Source organism: Cryptomeria japonica, chromosome 11, assembly GCF_030272615.1.
Source record: "Cryptomeria japonica chromosome 11, Sugi_1.0, whole genome shotgun sequence".
Classification (NCBI taxonomy): Eukaryota; Viridiplantae; Streptophyta; class Pinopsida; order Cupressales; family Cupressaceae; genus Cryptomeria; species Cryptomeria japonica.
Window position 1 is genome coordinate 60,604,521 of NC_081415.1, and position 18,570 is coordinate 60,623,090.

The following is an 18,570-nucleotide window of genomic DNA, read 5'->3' on the forward strand; positions in this document are numbered from 1 at the left end:
CTTGTCAAATTCATTGCTGAGTTGTCCCCTCAACTCAAGCACATTCTTTATTTATTCCAGAAATTGTGTACATTTTCTTTATTTATTAAAGACATCAAAAATAAAACTGATGCAATTGAGAAAGAGATCACCGATCTCTCATCCAAGTTGACCACTGAGCCCAATTCAGTTCAGAATTTTTACAAAAAGCTACAACAGCTCATGGCTCAACAGTTAGAACTGAGGAATGAAGAGCATAAAATTAGGATGGATATAATGACCCTTCAAACATTATTCCTTCCTCATCTCTCATCAGTACAGGAGCAGCTCAACCGAGCTACAAGCTTATCAACTACACAAGAGGGAAGCACTCTTGATGGCTTGATATCACTCTTATCTGATATTCAAGCACAGAACTCATTAATGGAAAGTCTCAAGGACTCACTCTCGATCGCCCTCACTGACGCCCGGACCAAGTATAAGACTATTTTTGATCAGTTACCACCTCTAGATGCAAATTAAGTTTTTAATGTTTTTCAAAAAGGGGGAGTAATATTATGTTACTACATAGAGGAAAGCCCAGCAAAGGGGGAGTAATTCTACACTTGGTGAGTAGTACAATTTTGATAACACAATTTTGAGTATTGTATACAAGGGGAGTATACCGAGCAGAATATACAGAGCATTCAGAGCACACAAGTACAGAATAGAACCGAACATGCAAAATTCAGAGTTATGTATAGGATAATGATAAGGGGAGTATATCTGCATATACTATTGACTATTGTACATATTGTCAAGTATAGTCATTTTGCCAATTATATAGTTTTTTGTGTTATGAATTGTAAGTAGTTTTTGTCAAACATCTCAACTAATGTTAAAAGGGGAGATTGTTACTACTTATCAAATTGCCATTAGTTTCATATCCAAAGTCATACTATATTCTAGTTGGTTAGTATTACCGAATCATGCAGTCGGTGCACACAGAGAAGTTGGTATGAACAGTCTAGTCGGTTACTGAAGAAAGCAATCATAGAATACAGTATTCACCGAGCTGTTTACCGAGTAATGTTTCATGGCTACCAAGTGGTAAAGTTAACTCACCGAGTTGATATTCATCGAGTGAAATGTTTTACCAGATACATTGAACCTGCACATGCACATGAAAACGTGTTACAAGATCGAGGCACATCTAACCTTTTTTTCATTGGGAATTGCATTAGGAGATTGTGTATGATTACAAGGCCAATCTAACCTATGAGATATTTTGTTTAGTTATTCATTCGAAGAATCTTTTTGTAAGATTGAAGCAACGAATCAGATCACCGCTGTAAGAGATCTATATATACAGCATGATTCTAGGGTTAGACAAATGACATGATATGATATGAGATGCAATGAGATAGCAATGTGTATGCATGAAGGAAGACTATTACAGAGACACAGAGAGGTCACCGAGAAGGTTATTAATGAACAGTCGAAGAACAGAGTAAATAGAAGGGTTTGCCGAGTTTCATTATGGGTTACCAAGGTATGCTACAAGCTACGTAATCTTATTTAGAGCACATAGAATCTGTTTTAGCATTTCAGATGTAAAGTTGCAGATATTTGTAAAGATTATATTGTAATATTTTGAAGTTGTAAGAGAAACCTTTAACAGGGTAAAAGACTTTAACCAAGTCTATAAATTGTAGATCCTTTAACCAGGTGCTACACTTATATAGTGTTGTAAAAATCCTTTAGTAAGGTAGATCTAACTGATCTTCATACTCCTAACAGGGTAAGCTATCAGAAATAGCTCAATGTAGCTCTAACCGAGCATTCTTTATTATTGCAGTAGTGAAGTTGTGGGTGCCATCTCCATCGCAGTTTTTCTCTTTAACCAAGAGTTTCTGCATGACCAAAATATATGTGCTATGGAGTGAATCATGTATGATTGTTATCTGTTGATTATAGTTTTATTTTATGTTACTGCACTATTCTGTTTATGCATAACAGTAAGGTTATTATCAAGGAAAAGTTTTGGAGTACTGATTCACCCCTCCCCTCTCAGTACATTAGCTTTCTATATTGGGCCTAACAGAAGGAAATGGAGAGGCTGACAGACTCTCTAAATGCCCACTAATTGGGTCTCTTTGACTTGTTTGTTACCCCAAATGAGCTTCCACTGGTTGATATGGCCCGATCATCTTGCCAGTAATAGTGCTTTTTGGTTGAGTTTGTCGGTTTTGGTCTCAACTGATTGTCTTCTCCTTCCAGCGGATATATTTCTCCAATTAGCCTCTCGGTGATGGTGCTAGTTGGTTGTATTTCCTCCACCGATTGATATGGACTCCCACCTTTCTCACTGATGGTGGTGCTCACCGGTTGAGTTCCTTGTTGGTTGTGTTCTCCATTTCTCCTTCTGGTTGAGATTTTTCTCTGATTTAACTACCGGTTTTGGTGCAAACCGGTGCATTGCCTCCCCAGTTGCTGCTAGATTTTTACTTAACCTAATGGTCGTGGCTCCTGGTGGATTGATCGACCATTTGATTTGTTCACCAGTTAAGGTTTCTTCTTGTCACCGAGACATGGCTCATTGCCATCATTATTGGTATGTCTTGGTTTGTGCCCCATGGCAATTGGACATGTGTGTACTTTTAATTGATATCTAGTTATGACTAGATCCTCTTAGGATATGAACATATTTACTTGATGAATAAAGTCGGTCGACATTAAGTTGACGAGCTTTGGCTCAGAAGGTGTTTGGTCACTATCATTTCATGTGTGTGTGTATTCATTTGGCATGAACCATTTGATTGGCGCCCATATCCCCTGGTTTGATAACTTGCTATTTAACAATGGAATGCCCTCATTTTCCATCCAACATTTGAATTCTTCACTCAGTGACTTGCTATCAAGAGCCCAATTCTCCTTAAAGCTACTTGTCGGCAGATGGCTTTCCTGGGCAAAATCAGTAACAAACGTTTGCAGGAGGTCCTCTACTCTCGACACCCTCTTATTCTTCACAGCCTTAAGAGGATACTAGGGAAGGAATTCCTTATGGCTTATCATGGGTACAGAGCCAATGCCGATATCCCGACCTTTTTCCTTGCAATGGTGATATACATGGGGACTAGCAAGCAGGGGGCAAAGCTTTTAACTCAAATGTTGTTTAAACACCACCTGCTAGGGGAAATTGATGCCGCTTTGGATAATATTGATGCCAACCTGAGAATAGCACTTTCCCAAAATTACTATATGTCCTTGGGAAACGGGGCGGAGGTGAGAAAGTTAGTGATCGTGAACTCTCTAGACTTTGGTTCTCTTCAAGAAACCTAGCCTGCCATTTGCAGGAATATTAAATTTCTGCTTAAGGCGACAGGTATTCAAAATGGCTTCACGTTGGAATGGAGGGAAAAAATTCATTGAGATGAAGGGTTAGTGGGTGCAGAAGGTTTTGGTATTCTGGAGAATGGAGATTTGGTTGATGGCAATGACTGGGGTTTTGGGCTTGGCGAGGAGTGGTTCCCAAATGACTATTGACTCTCTAGGGAGAAGGCAGAATCGGCAGCTCACTCAACCTATGGCACTAAATGCCCTATAATCTTGGATGCGGCTCATGCTCCTATGGATAATGACTCTCAAGACTCCCATTGATTCTGTTTCTCACCTCTCTCCAGTTTCTCTGTTTCCTGGTTATTGATTTTTTGTTTAAAGGCCTCTATTATCTACTTCCAGCGGTTGTCAACTAGTGTTTTGTACTTGTCTAGCCTCCATTACTGGTTCTTTGTATAGGAATAGAGCTATGGTAAGGGGTTTTCTTCCTAGTTCTTTCCCCCTACCGCTCTCACTGAACTAGGCCTTGTATTCTCCTATTTTGATTAATACAAGGGTGTTGCCCCTATCCAGCTATTTACTTATTAAAAAAAGAAAAAAGAAAAAATTTAATACAATTTTAAATCTATAGTAAACCAATAAATGGAAAGTCTAAAGATCCACTTCAACTTTTTTGGTTAAACTTACATCATTATTAAATTTCCTATCAAGAAAAAAAGATAATTTATTAATAAAATCCTTAGTCATTGAAAATTTTGGAAAAAGTGAAAAAAAACATGAGAAAATAAATTCTCTCTCTCTCTCTCTCTCTCTCTCTCACACACACACACACACACACACACACACACACACACACATCTCTCTTCTCCCTCTATATATTTATTTCTATCACACCCTCTATCTTTCCCAAGCTATATATATCCTTTCCATCCGTATCTCTCCCTCTTTCTATCCCTATTTGTCCCTCTCTCTCCATCTCTCCCTATCACTCCCTTTTTGTATATCTCTCTACTTCTCTCTCCTCTATCTATTTCTCTCCCTCCCTCTCTCTCCCCTTCCCTATCTATTTATATACTATCTCCCTCTCTTTCTCTATCTCACTCATATACACACTTCCTCTTTCTCCCTCCATGCATATATTTCCCCTCTCTATCTCTCTCCCTCTCTCTATTACTTGTCTATGTCACCTTCTTTCTATCTCACTACTTTCCCCTCTATCTATATATTCATATCTCCCTCACCTTCCCTAACTATATCTCATTATCTATAAATCTCTCTTATTCAATATATCTCTATGTCTTTGTTTCTCTCCTTCTCGCTCCAATATCTATTTCTATCCATATCTCTCTACCTCTATCTCCCTATCTCTATCTATCTCTCACTATCTCTCTCTATATATATATCTTCCTCTACCCACATCTTTCTTTGTAATATTAGCCTATTGGTAACACAACTTGATTATCTTCCCAATTCATACATTTTATTTTACTCATGTTTGGATCCATGTAAGTGGATGCATAGTTTATTTGAAGATGCCACTTCTATTTCTCCCTCTCCCCCATTCTTCTTCTCTCTCTCTCTCTCCCTCTACCTATCTCTCATCTCTACCCCCTCTTCTCTCTCTCCCTCCTCTACTCACCCTCCTCTTTCTATCTCTCTCCATCTCTTTCTCCCCCACTCTCTATCTCACCCACTCTTGATTCCTCCCTTTACCCTATCTATGATCTCCCTTTCTCTTCCCATCTTTCTCTCTCTTCCCATATATCTATCTCTCCCTCTTTGTCTCATCTCTATATCACCCCTATTCATCTCTTCCTCTCTTTATCTCTATTTTCTCTCTCTCCATCTCTCCCTCTTTCCCTCCTCTCTCTATCACCCCTTATTTCTCTCCATCTCTATTTGTCTCTCTCCCTCTCTCTCTATCACTCTATCTTACCATCTAGATCTCTCTCTCCATCTCTCCCTTTCTATCTCCCTATCTCTCTATTTGTATATTTCCTTCAACCTCTCTCTATCTTCTTATCTATTTGCCTCCCTCTTCTTCTCTTGCTCCATATTCATCTCTACCTCTACCTTAAAATCTTCTCCTATATCTATAGACATGAATCTCTCCCTCTCTCTCTCTCTATAGAATTCTATTTTATCTCTTCTCCTCTCTATCTCTATATTTGCATAATTATGTTTCCATCTCTTCCTCTATCTCTATCTTACTATCTCTCCATCTCTCCCTACTAGGGCACTCACAAATACAAAATCCAATAGGAATCCACTTTCAATTATGTTATGATGGTCATCCATACCCTCTTCGAAAGACCACATCTTGTCGCGAGCCTAAAGGATGCTGGCAAAGGTTGTGGAGATTGGTTTAACACCTGCTGATTACATTTGCTTAAAAAAAATTTAAAGCTTCTACAAGAAATCCATTTTGTACATATCCTCCTATCATTACATTCTATGAGACCACATCTCAATCAGGCAGTTTTTCAAATAGTTCGTATGCTTTTTTTATGCTTCCACATTTTGCATACATGTCTATCAGGGCATTCATAACCATGACATCTGACAATTTTTTTTTTTCTATTATGCTTTGATGGATGTGCATACCTAGTTCCAAATCTCCCATTTTGGCAGACTAGGAGGACGCTGGCAAAGGTTGTAGAGTTTGGCTTAAGAGCTGCCAATTGTATTTGCTTAAAAGTTTGTAAAGCTTCTACAACAAACCCATTTTGTGCATATCCTACAATCATTTTACTCCATGAAATCACATCTTGTTGAGGCATGTTGTGAAACAGTTGACAAGATTCGTGTACGCTTTGACATTTTGCATACATGTCTATCATGGTATTTGCAATTATAATATCTGACAAAAATCCACCTTTGATTATATTTTGATGGATTTCCATCCCCTATTCTAAATTTCCCATTTTTTCACAGGCTGGGATGATGCTGGAAAAGGTTGTGCAGTTTGGCTTTACACCAGTCAGTTGCATTTGCTTAAAACTTTCAAGGCTTCTTCTACAAACCCATTTTGCAAATATCCTGCAATCATTGAAGTCCATGAGACTACATCCAGTCTAGGGATTTTGCCAAAAATTTCACTTGCCTTGTGTATGCTTCCACATTTTGCATACATGTCTACCAAGGCACTTGCAACTACAACATCTGATAAAAAACCACTTTCGATTAAACTTTGATGGATGCTCATACCCCAATCTAAACTTTTGATTTTCGCACAGGCTGATAGGATGCTAGCAAGGGTTGTGGAGTTTGGCTTTGAACTTGTAAATTGCACTTGCTTAAATGCCTCCAAGCCATCTTCAATAAATCCATTTTGAACATTGCCTGCAACCATCACATTCCATGACATGACATCTGGTTGAGGAATTTATTTAAAAAGATTCAGAGATGAGACCATATTTTTCTAGGGCATTTCTTTGAAAAGCTTCAAAGCCTCCTCAAGGATTCCATTTTGTGCATATCTTATAATCATAGCATTTCTTTGAGACATTTTGTTGAGAAGTTGACATGCCTTGTGTATACTCCCACATTTTGCATACATGTCTAATAGGGCACTTTCAACTACAACATCAGACAAAAATCTACATTTGATTATGCTTTGATGGATGTCCAATCCCTTTTCCAAAACAACTCCTAATTTGATTATCTTCGTACATGAAGATCTCTCTCATGATAAAGGAAATACCATTATACCATGTAAGGGTTTTCTAAGACTACATGGACCATAAATAATAAGGAAATAAATTTAGAATTGAAGGTTCTTTGGACTTAAAGAAATGGCATTTAAGAAAAGCAGAAGGCTACAAAATTCCAGCTTTGCTTTAAGCACAAATATATAGGAGGGCGCTTGTTACAATAAGGGATGTTATTGGTTAAAAAACATATATGACAATTTAAAAGAACAAAGCAACACAAGGAAAAAATAGGGGACCCATATTTACACACAAGGAAACTAATGGGGGATAGATATGCAGGGCATAACAAATGGCGACTATCTAGGAATAATGACTCTAGGAAATTTATTACTTCAGAATCTCTGGTTAACCCGATGCCTAAGGATATTATCATTCAAAAGGGTGTATAAGAGAAAAAGATGAGTGAACCAATGAACAAATAATCAAGTCTAGAACTGAACATGATTAACTCTTAAGTGTGTGCATATGATTGATTACTCCATCATTTTCAATAATGCAGATAATCAAAGAAAACTGGGCGAAAGCTACGTAGGTGAAGCCAACCAATGTGTTTTGTGCAAGGTTATCCTAGGCATATCTCTGCTACTAGTCAGATGTCTATAGCCCCAATAGAGATACCTTTGGTTCCCATCAAGCAGTGCTCCATTGCCAGCCAGGCGTCCATAGCCCCGGTGGAGGTTACTTGAAACACCCATTTTAGTTGTTTTAAGAGGATTGTTTATTTTCTCTCTTTTTTTTTCTTTTTTTGAAAACATTATAGAACATAGAATGACTTATTTCTTTAATAACCTTTTAAGCAACTTTTCAAATATTAAAGTCTGATTACTGGGTTGGGAACCATGGTGGATAACGTGAAACATCCTGACTTCAGATTTTTCACTTGAAAACCAGTTTATTCAATATCTTACAAAACTTTCTGGTGTATCTTAATATGATGGTAGTGTTGAGTTTATCAATCTATCCTTTTCCAATTGAAGGTCAAAAAATCAAATCATATTTAAACCATTATATTCCACCTTGAACGAGTGTAGACAAAGGTTTCAAAATTAATCAAATGACAATGAAGTTGTAAATAGAAAAGAGACAAAGTCTCTCAAAATTTGGCAATATGTTATGCAAAGGACACCTTCCTTTTAAAATCTTTAAAAACAAATATGTATATCTCGACACAACGAAAAGAAAACAAACGAAATGAAACAAACAAACAAAATAAAAGGGAAACAAGCATGCAACAAAGCAAAAACACAACAAACATGCCAAAACCCAAACAAGCAACAAAGCAAAAGAAACAAAACAAAAATAACTAATCTACTATATACAGTAGGTCAAGCTTCACTAGGGGTTAATTGAAGTAATGTTTGAGGAACTGACCATTGACAGGCAATGGTACAAGTTCTCCAGTCAAAGAGCTTAACCTAAAGGTGTTCTCCCCTAAAATTTAGGCTATTTGGTAAGGACCTAACCACAACCTTTCAAAATTGTGGTGATCACCTTTCTTCTCCTTGGCCTTGTCCCATAAGAGGACTAGTTTAGAGATCCGGAAAGATTTCACCTTAGCCCTTTTGTCAAACCATCTCTTAACAGCGACTTGGTGCTTGGAAAAGTGTTGTAGAGTATTAATCCTTTTTTCATCAAGTCTTAATAAATTTAAGAGGCGAACCTCTACCTAATCCTCAATTTCAAGTTCTTTCATTAATTGGAGGACCTATATTTGTAAGTTGATTGGGAAGACAGGGGTTTGGCCATAAACAAGGTAATACGGGGAATTTACCAGGGCGGCTTTTACTCTAGTTCGATCAACCCATAAGGCGTATCTCAACTGATTATGCCAATCCCTGGGATTCTTCTCAAGAAGCTTTTTAATGACATCTAGGATGTTCTTGTTCGTAGATTCACCTACTCCATTACCTTGTGGGTAGTAGTTGGATGAAAATTTTAATATCTTTATATTTATATAACCATTGCATCAACTGTGCAGGAGTAAAAGCAGGGCCATTGTCACATAACAGAGCGAACGACATGCCAAACCTGGTGATGATGTGCTCTTCAATAAATTTCAAGACTACCTCAGCAGTAGCATTTCAACACGTAATGGCTTCCATCCACCGGGTACAGTAATCCGTCACAATAAGAGTGAACTTATGTCCTACAGATGAGTTAGGATTAATAACACCTACAAAATCTAGTGCCCATTGGGCGAAATGTCTTACCTCAAACACTGGTTGGAGAGGCATTGCTGGATTCCTCTCTCTAGAAGCTGCGGTTTGACACGTATGACAGTGACGAACATGCTCATGAGTATCCTTAAATATAATAGGCTAGTAATATTTAGCCTTCAAGATTTGATGTGCAGTGGCATCCGTCAACCCGTGAATTGTACCATATTTCCCATGAAATTCCTCAGTCATGTTATGGGCTTCTTGATGATCAAGACATCAAAGGTAAATACCTTCATAATTATTTCTATAAAGTGTCGAACCCTTGACCATATAATTGGCACTTTTGAGCCTTAATGCTCATCTTTGTGTGGTTTTCAACCTCTCATGACACCTATACCAAATCCGTGTACCATGGGTCCTGAGTGAATGACTCCAGTGTATATTGTTGGCACTGGATTTGAGGCATGTCAATCACCATGGCTTGAGACAATCCTTGGTCTCGAACCAACTTCATTGGATGCATCTCTAGATAAAATTCTTGTAATATTGCCATCCATTTCCCTCGATGTTCTCCCAGCTTAGACTGCATGAGTAGTGGCTTCACCGCTTGATCAAGGACAATCGCGTAGATTTTACTCCTCAGGATATAATGCCTAAATTTCTTGACTGCTCTCACTAACGCGAAAGCCTATTTTTTGAGATGAGAGTATCTAAACTCAACACTTTTGAAATGAGAGCTCATAAATTTAATGGGTTTCTCATCCCCTGCTTGGCTCTACATCAAAACAGCTGCTCTCGAGTGTAAGGAAGAAAAATAATATATGTAAAACAATAGATTCTAGTTAGTGATAGTTAACACGGGAGCTTCAGCGATGGATTTCTTGATCTAGGCAAAATCCTCTTTTGCTTCAGTTGTCCATTCGACCTTAGCATCCTTCTTCATCATTTCATTTAATGGCTTGACTATCTCTGCAAACCCAGTGATAAGAATTCTAACAAAATTGATCTTCCCAAAGAAATATCTCATCTCCTTTTTACTGTCAGGCATTTGTAACTTCAACAACGCTTCTACCTGATCTGGGTCTATAGATATCCCCCTCTCAGAGATTGCATGGCCAAGTAGCTTTCCTTCAGCCACTCCAAATACACATTTCTTGGGGTTAAGGGAAATCCCATATCTTTGACATCTTTCCAGTACTTTTTGGAGGTGGTCCGGGTGATCTTTTCTGACCTTGGAAAATATAGTCAAGTCATCCATGTATATAATAATACACTTGCCAATTAAATCTTTGAAGGTCGTATCCATTACTCTTTGGAAGGTCACCCCAACATTAATTAACCCAAATGTTATCCTTTTGTATGCATATGTTCCCCACTTCGTCGTAAACATTGTCTTCATACAATCCTCATAGTTCACCAAAACTTGGTTGTATCCAGAATAACCATCTAAAAATGACATCATTTGTGAACCATTTACTATTTGTATTACCTCATCCAAAGAAGGAAGTGAGTAATTATCTTTCTCAGGCGCCTTGTTGAGATTATGAAAGTCCACACAAATCCGTATTTCTCCATTCTTTTTCCTTACTGGTACCAAATTGGCAACCCAAGTAGAATGTCGTATCAGAAAAATAATCTTGGCAGAGAGGAACTTCTGTACTTCCTTGAAAATCAAGGGTTCTATTAGTGAATTAACCGGTCATTGCTTCTGCCTGAATGACTTTCTATTAGGTTTTAGGGGGATAACATGGGTGATGATCAATGTAACAAACTTTTTAAAATCTTTGTACCCCCATGCTATTACATCAATGAACTCTTTCAAGATTTGTAAAAAAAAATCTCTTTCATTTTGAGTGCAAATCTTCACAATATAGACAATCTTCTCTTGGCCTTATGGACCAATATTATGTGGCTCGTACTTCTCGGCATCTAAAATCATTGTTAATCTCTCTTTTACTCTAGGATCAGAGTCAAAAAGTCTCTCTAACGTGACCATACCTTTAGGAATAATGTTACTTGGTAAATCCATAATATCAGCATCATTTCTGACATCAAGATCATCTGATTTATCTTTCTCATCAATGATTTTTTCTTCAAAAGCCCCTAAATTGACAAGAAAGGCAAGCAAGGTTGAAGGGGTCTGCTCTTACATGGTGGAATTATGTACAAGGGGAGAGACTTAAGGAGGGAAAGGGTATGACAGCCTCCTAGAAAATGATGAAGGCTACAATACCAAACAGCCTAGAAGCATGAGAATGTACGGGCATACAATCATATGTTCAAGGAGTTGTTGAGTAAGATGGAGAACTAGCCAGGCGATGGGTTGAAGAAGAGGTGGTTAATTGAGGGACTGATCCCCTCGCTACACAAGATGATGAATGTAGTGCCTCCGCCCTTGTACGTCGATGCTTATAATCACGCGAGGACATCGAGAGTGAAAACAAAACATCCTCCCGAGAGAAGAGGAAGATTGATGATGACAAGAGCACTGAAGAATACAAAATGGTTCAAGCCCTTCGATGAGATATGATGAGAATGATGAAAGAATTGAAAGTAGAGAAAGGAACTAGTAAAGAAACTAATGAACTATGGTGTACTAAGTGCAAAACTAAGAAGCACACAAAAGCTAATTGTCCTAAGAAGTTGTTTAGTGAGATTTTCCAAGTGATGGGCCATTCAATAAAGGAGTGGACTCATATAATTTGAAGACTAGATGTATGTAAGTGTCCATATAATTTGAAGACTAAAAATACACAAGGAGAATCTACTCCATCGAAACCACATAATGCATCACCAAATAGTAATGGAAATCAATGAGGAGGGCAAAATCAAATACAATACATCTCCAAAGGTTTATGTATCATATAGTGCTGACAATGTAGCAAATGGGGACACTTTGTGAAAGACCGCTAGAATAAGAGACAATATAAAATTATTGTACAAATGGTGTGGACCACGTGACCATGAAGATACCAACTGTTTGAAGCAAAAGGGTATTAATATGTTGGATGTGGAGGAACAAGATTAGACAATTCTGACAATCACAAGAGAACAAATGGTGGATCAAATTAGGATAATCACAAAAAATACTATAAGCTTAAAAGGCCATTGAAAAGTGTTGGGGGACAACAATTTTCAATCCATCCAAACTAGCACTTAAACCAATTGAAATGCATCATTGGGAATAGCTGGATTATTTTTCATATGACTCTAATAGGGATTGTTAGAGATTCAATCTACATAGCCACCTCAACACCTATTAATTCCAAAGGTTTGAAAGAAATATAAACCTAATTGGAAACACAAATAAAGAAAAATTTAGAACGTTGATTTCAGGAGGAGATTGCAACATGATATGGTCAAGAGATGAAGAAAAAGGGGGTACAAAAATCTACCGAAGTTGATAGATCTCTTCAACAAAATAGTACAAAGTATAATGCCATAATAGTTCTAGAAAATTATAAAGTCTAGTACAATGGTAGAACAGGAAGAATGAGAAGAGAACATATTCTTTCGGTTAAGGAGTAGGTAAGTCACAATGACTATTGTATTGCTATCACAATTGGTGGCATACATCAGTTTTTTGGTAGACAGTGTGTGACTATGAGCACATTTGAGAAGTTGTAGCAACTTTTTGTTGAGGCATTTGAATATTGGTTGTTGATTCTGACATCCAGATGGAGTACCAATATGGGAGTTAATTTATGTTAGGACTGAGAAGTGCCTGTCTTTGCAAGTTAAAAGTAGAACTAAAGAATCAGTCATATAAATAATATTAATCTATTGTTGGCTTAAGGAAATGGAAGATGAGATATAGCCACTTAACTATGTTTATTTCAATAACTTAGCCATTGTTGGTATCAGTTTCCATTGATAGTTTATTTCATTATTTGAGACTCAAATGAGACAAAGCTAGGTGTCATTCACATGCTACTGCATAGTTTTTTATTATTTAATTTGGGAATTTTTTAATTTTTTTTTCTCTTTTATTTTTTTATATATATTGAACAATGCTTTGAGATTTGAACTTAAGACCTTCCATGTAAGAGGCTTGCAACTAACTATTACAATGTGGAGTCATCCCCAAAGAAGTTATTTCCCAAAGTTCCTTTACTCATTTTTATTTTAAATTCAATTTAAGTTCAAATTATCGTCTAATGGTGCCATATCCCAAATAGGATCTGAAAAATAGGCATGTTTTTGTTGCAGAAACTCCATCTTGATCTTGTGGCAACCTATATGTGCAAGTTCAAATTCTATTTACTTCGCCCATATTAGATATGTACATGTGATTCTTTCTTTATACATAATAGCATCTAGGGAACAAATATGCTATGAAACCATATTTTAGAGGAATGAATAAATGAAAGAATTTTAATGAGGTCCACAAGACCAAACAATTTGTGAAGAAGAGCTTTGTCAAAGTTATCATCAAGAACCAATTATCAAATTGACTATTATTAGCTTGAGGTATATATGATCCAACTTATTGTCAAGAGAAAATATATTTTTAATAATTATTTATAGGTCAACAACTTTTACATGATGTTCGAAATTATCTATTTTAGTTAATAGCTATCCTCATTAGAAATTTATTTTAAACTTTTCTAATTTAGAGTTTAGAAAATTGTATTATGGATTTGCTACGTGCAATCAAACTATTGTGAGCTTAGAAATTCATGTTAAGGTTGAAAAATTTAATATTAATATATGTAAAACATTGTACAAGCTGTATTTATTTTTCTAATAATAATTTTATACTTAATTGTCATTGCTACTGCAGATATGATTCCTTCTTTGAATTTGTGAGTTTTATATTGCAAGTTTCTATGAAGTTGGTGATTTTAGTGTTTTATGCAATTCCTTGATTCCTTTTATCTAATTGTATCTTTTGTTTAAATCAATTCCATATTTGTTTAAAAAATTGAGCATTTACTACTTGCTAGAACTCCAGTAAAATTCTTGTGCATGTGCTCCTATAGATATAATTCCTTATTTGAATTTGTGAGCTTTGTATTTCAATGAGTCCTTTTACCTAATTTTATATTTTGTTTAAATCAATTCAATCTTTGTGTAAAAAATTGAGCATTTATTACTTGCTATATGTTTGCTTCATAGACAAATAGATTAAAAAAATAACCTTCCCTAAGAAGAAAAGTTAGTAATTTCTTTGATTTGTTTGTGATATATATTCATAACCTAAAGAATCAAATTGTAAATATTGTAGAGCTTAGGCCCTTAAGTTTGAGGGATTTTTTTTTGTTTTTGTTTTTGTTTTTGTTTTTTTTATAGAGGAGCTTCACCTTTTAAATTGAACAAAAGTTTATATGTTACATGTTCCATTTTTTGTTGCATTGAAATGTGTAAACTAATAACCAAATACAATTTCAAATCAAAGTTTGATATTGAGAATGTCAATTATCATTTAAAATTTATGGAGGTTGATAGTGTTGTCAAGTCTAGTTTTTTAGTCATACAATAATTATAGACTAATTTCAATGGTAGCAGAAATAGTTGCAACCAACCTAAGAGAAAAACTACAATATTTACATATTGAAGGCTTGATTAATCTATATGCTAAACATTTTATTCTTATTACTTATGTAGTTTTGTATTAAGTGAAAAACACTTTATTCTCATTCTTATTACTTATGTAGTTGACCTTGATGTTTGTATTTAACTTCTTTATGTAAAGTTAAAATGGTGTAGTGAAGAAATAATGTGGAGTTCAGAAGCATTATGAATAAAATAAAATCATGAATTGTTTTGTTTATTCCAAACTAATTTATTTATGATAAATATTTTAATCTATTAACAATATTTGTAGAAGGTTTATAATAAAATGACAATTGATTCACATTTATGGTTCAAAAACGAAATGTGTGGAAACTAAGAAAATATAAATTCAATTTTATATGGAAAACTATTTTTATAGAAAAACAACTTCGCTAGGCTATATAAAACAAAAATATTCATACTTAAGTATATTATGTAAATATAAAGTTCACATCATGTAAATGAAATCTATTTTTCAAGCCATAGTTAAACAACAAAGAATATAACTGGGTAAAAAATATTCATTAAAGTATAGATAAAAACCATCATACTTTATTGTATTGTCAAAACCTCAACCCCATTTATGATATTTGGTGCAAGTAAAAGTAAACAGCCCATATTATGTGGGTGGGGTTTTTGAATAGCAATCTACTTTGGATAAATATGAAAAAATGTATAATAGGCGTTTATAACAAATCTTCTTGGGAGTCCACAAAATGTTGTCTTCAAAGAGGTCATAGATATATTTATAGGCATATTCTATCATGAGAAAATCTTCTTTATTTTTCAAGATAGTCTCATTGTCTCTAAGTTTACAAGGTTTAGTGATAGTTGAAAGTAAGTTATATAACCACTCACAACTGATGTGTTTTATATTATTTGTGGATGCTTTGATGTCTAAAAGTGTAGGGCCTTTGTTCTCCCCTACATATTTCTCGGGCAAAACACACAAATCTAATATTTCATGTAAAGGTATTCTTAGATAAATTGAAGGATAATTACTCAATACTTTTGCCATGTCCAATAGTGGTTCTACATCACGAAAACGAAAAATTGGCTTGCTAGAAACTCTAATAGAAGATTTGTGTAGGTTGAGGTAAATTTTAAGGAATTTTTCTAGATCTATGCTAGTTTTTGCATGGAATGATGTTTTAATTGCCTTTTTCCACATTCGTTGAAGGATTAACGTGGCTCTCGGCTCAAAAGCAAGTATGGCTTGTCCAATTTTTTGGTCTTTTGGCTCTGTACCTTCTATGTTGAAAGTGTCTCCCATCATCTGCAAGAAAACATTGAAATTAACCATCCACTTCATAAAATATTGAATTTAACTTCTTCTTTTTTCATTTAAAAATTGTTTAATGATATTGAAGAATATATCAAAATTTATTTGGATAGTTTTTTCAACATATGTGGCAATTTATATACTTATTAAAGAAAGGAAAGTGATTCTTAAATAATAGTCAACAATCAAATATATATATATATATAGATATGAAAAATATTAAAGAAAATTTAATTTTGAAGAAATTAAAATTGGAAAATAAAGTTTAAGTAATTAATTATTTTTAAAAGTTCTCTCTCTAAGTAATGTTTTGGTTTTAAAAAAAATGAGTTTTTTTTTTTAAATTAATAGAAATTAAAAAAATCACCTCAAAGTCATATTACTTTTAACATAAATTTTCTAGAAAATTATTATTATATACAAATAACTAGCTTTAACAATTTTGAGATAAAGTAGACAAATATTATATAAAAATAACTAACTAAATAATAATTTAGAGATACATTATTTTTAAATTCAAATTAATTCCTTTACAATAATTTCTAAAATATTTTTTAATGAAAATTCAAATATATAATAATATTATTTTTGGGAATTGCACATTACTTACCTCACAAATGTGGCAAATAGTTGCAATTGCACTAGCTTGACCATAAACATAAATATGAGACGCCTTGAGGTAAAGAAGAGCATAGGTATATTGGCACCCAAATGGATCCATTGAGATGAGATGGATGTCATCTATAAATGCTACGTCCCAATCATCTCTATCCCAGAACCAATAACAATCTATTGTACATGATCTTTTGGGGCAATTTTTATTACCAATACTCTCCACACTTGTATGTAGATCACATATGTTGTAAAGAACATGTGGATTGATAGTTGAGTACACTTCCTTGACCTTGTTAATTGTGAGGTTTAAATAAATAGCCCTTCCACTAGTTCCCTTGATTTGATTAATAATTTTCGATAAATAATGTGTAGACTCAGATTTTACGCAATAGGTTACCTTCATTACAAAATAGCAATTCAAATTATTGAACATTTATTCTTTTAAAAGCACAAAAAAATAATGATATAGCATTAATAATTTTTTTTAAATAGAAGGATAAATTTATGTAATTTGTATAACTCATATACATTATTAGTTTTGATGGAATAAAAGAGAATACAACATAGTTTGTATAGTCTGAAGTTAAACATAAATAATGTAACTTAATATAATATTTATGTGCCAATAAAAAGGTGTTAATATGGTCAATAAATAGATTTTTTATAACAAGAGCAAAGCAATTCATGTCGTTGATATAAAGGAATGATGTGATGATGAACTTAATATAGTAATTATGTGTCAATAAAAGGGTGGCTTGATAATGAACCTAAAAGAGTCAATAGATAATTTTTTTACAATAACAAGAGCAAAGTCAATCATATCATTAATATAAAAGAATGATGCGATGATGTACCTACTTATTACAAAAAGAGCAACAACAATCATCATCATCATCATCATCGATAATTTAAGAGCATGTTGAACATCTAATACATAGATTCTCAACGAACTCAAAAACAACAATAATCTCTACACAAGATCTAGTCTAAAACAAAAACCGCCATCATCAATAAATATCAATACATAATACATAATGATGACTGTAAGTTTTCAAAAACCTTACTTACCTAATCTATTACAAAAATCGTCATCATCAATAAACAAAATATGATGTATCTTTAAAAAACAATTAAAAATCATCATCGTCATCAACATCATCAACCAATTACTTAAAAAAAAAACATTTTAACAATTCAACTTCCAAAGCTTACATACAATATTTTAAAAGCTTCCAATCTATTTAACATACCTTCCTTTGTTGTTGTGGCCTAGAATACCAGTTGAAAGGATCAACTAAAACCCTGAACTCCTCCTTTATTTTCCAATCCACTTCATTATCCTTCATATAAAACACAAAAAGCCTCTCAAACATATTGCAGGTCCTTGTGGGTTGATCTCTTTCATTAGCATAATAATAGAAGTGATAACGACCCACAATATCATACATCTCATCTGGGCAATACTTGTCCATAAACAGCTTATAGAATCTCACCATTACTTTAAACTCAATATCCTCAACATCAGGGTATTCTCTCTCCACGCCATGATAAACAAGATTCTCGATTACATTAGAATAGTCACCCAACTCCTTGAAATTCATCCGCCGTTTTCTGAAGTTTTGGAAAATGTTGTCAATATCTTGCTTAGCTTCACTGAATTTCTTGTAATTGGAGGGCCTTTTTTTATTAAATTCCTGAGCCTTCCCAACAAGTTTACATCTCTTTGAATAGTTTCCAATGTTTTGGCGTATTTCGAGTATAGATTTCCACACCAGGCGTATGTATTTCTTTATTTCAGTTGAGTTCTTCTTGGAATCTACTTTCACTACTTCTTCTTCACTTAACTGTATGTCTTTTTCTTCTTCTTCACTTAAGTGCATTATTTCTTTTTCTTTTTCTTCTTCCTTGTTGATTTGGTCCATGTCGTTTATCCTCATTTTATCACCAA

At 34.5% G+C, this 18,570-nt stretch overlaps 1 pseudogene; it reads right to left on the minus strand.

The window, feature by feature from the left end:
* The window catches only part of LOC131855877 (elongation factor 2-like), a 138,800-nt pseudogene extending 120,577 nt beyond the window's left edge, over positions 1-18,223 (minus strand).
* Positions 18,224-18,570: the final 347 nt, after the last annotated feature.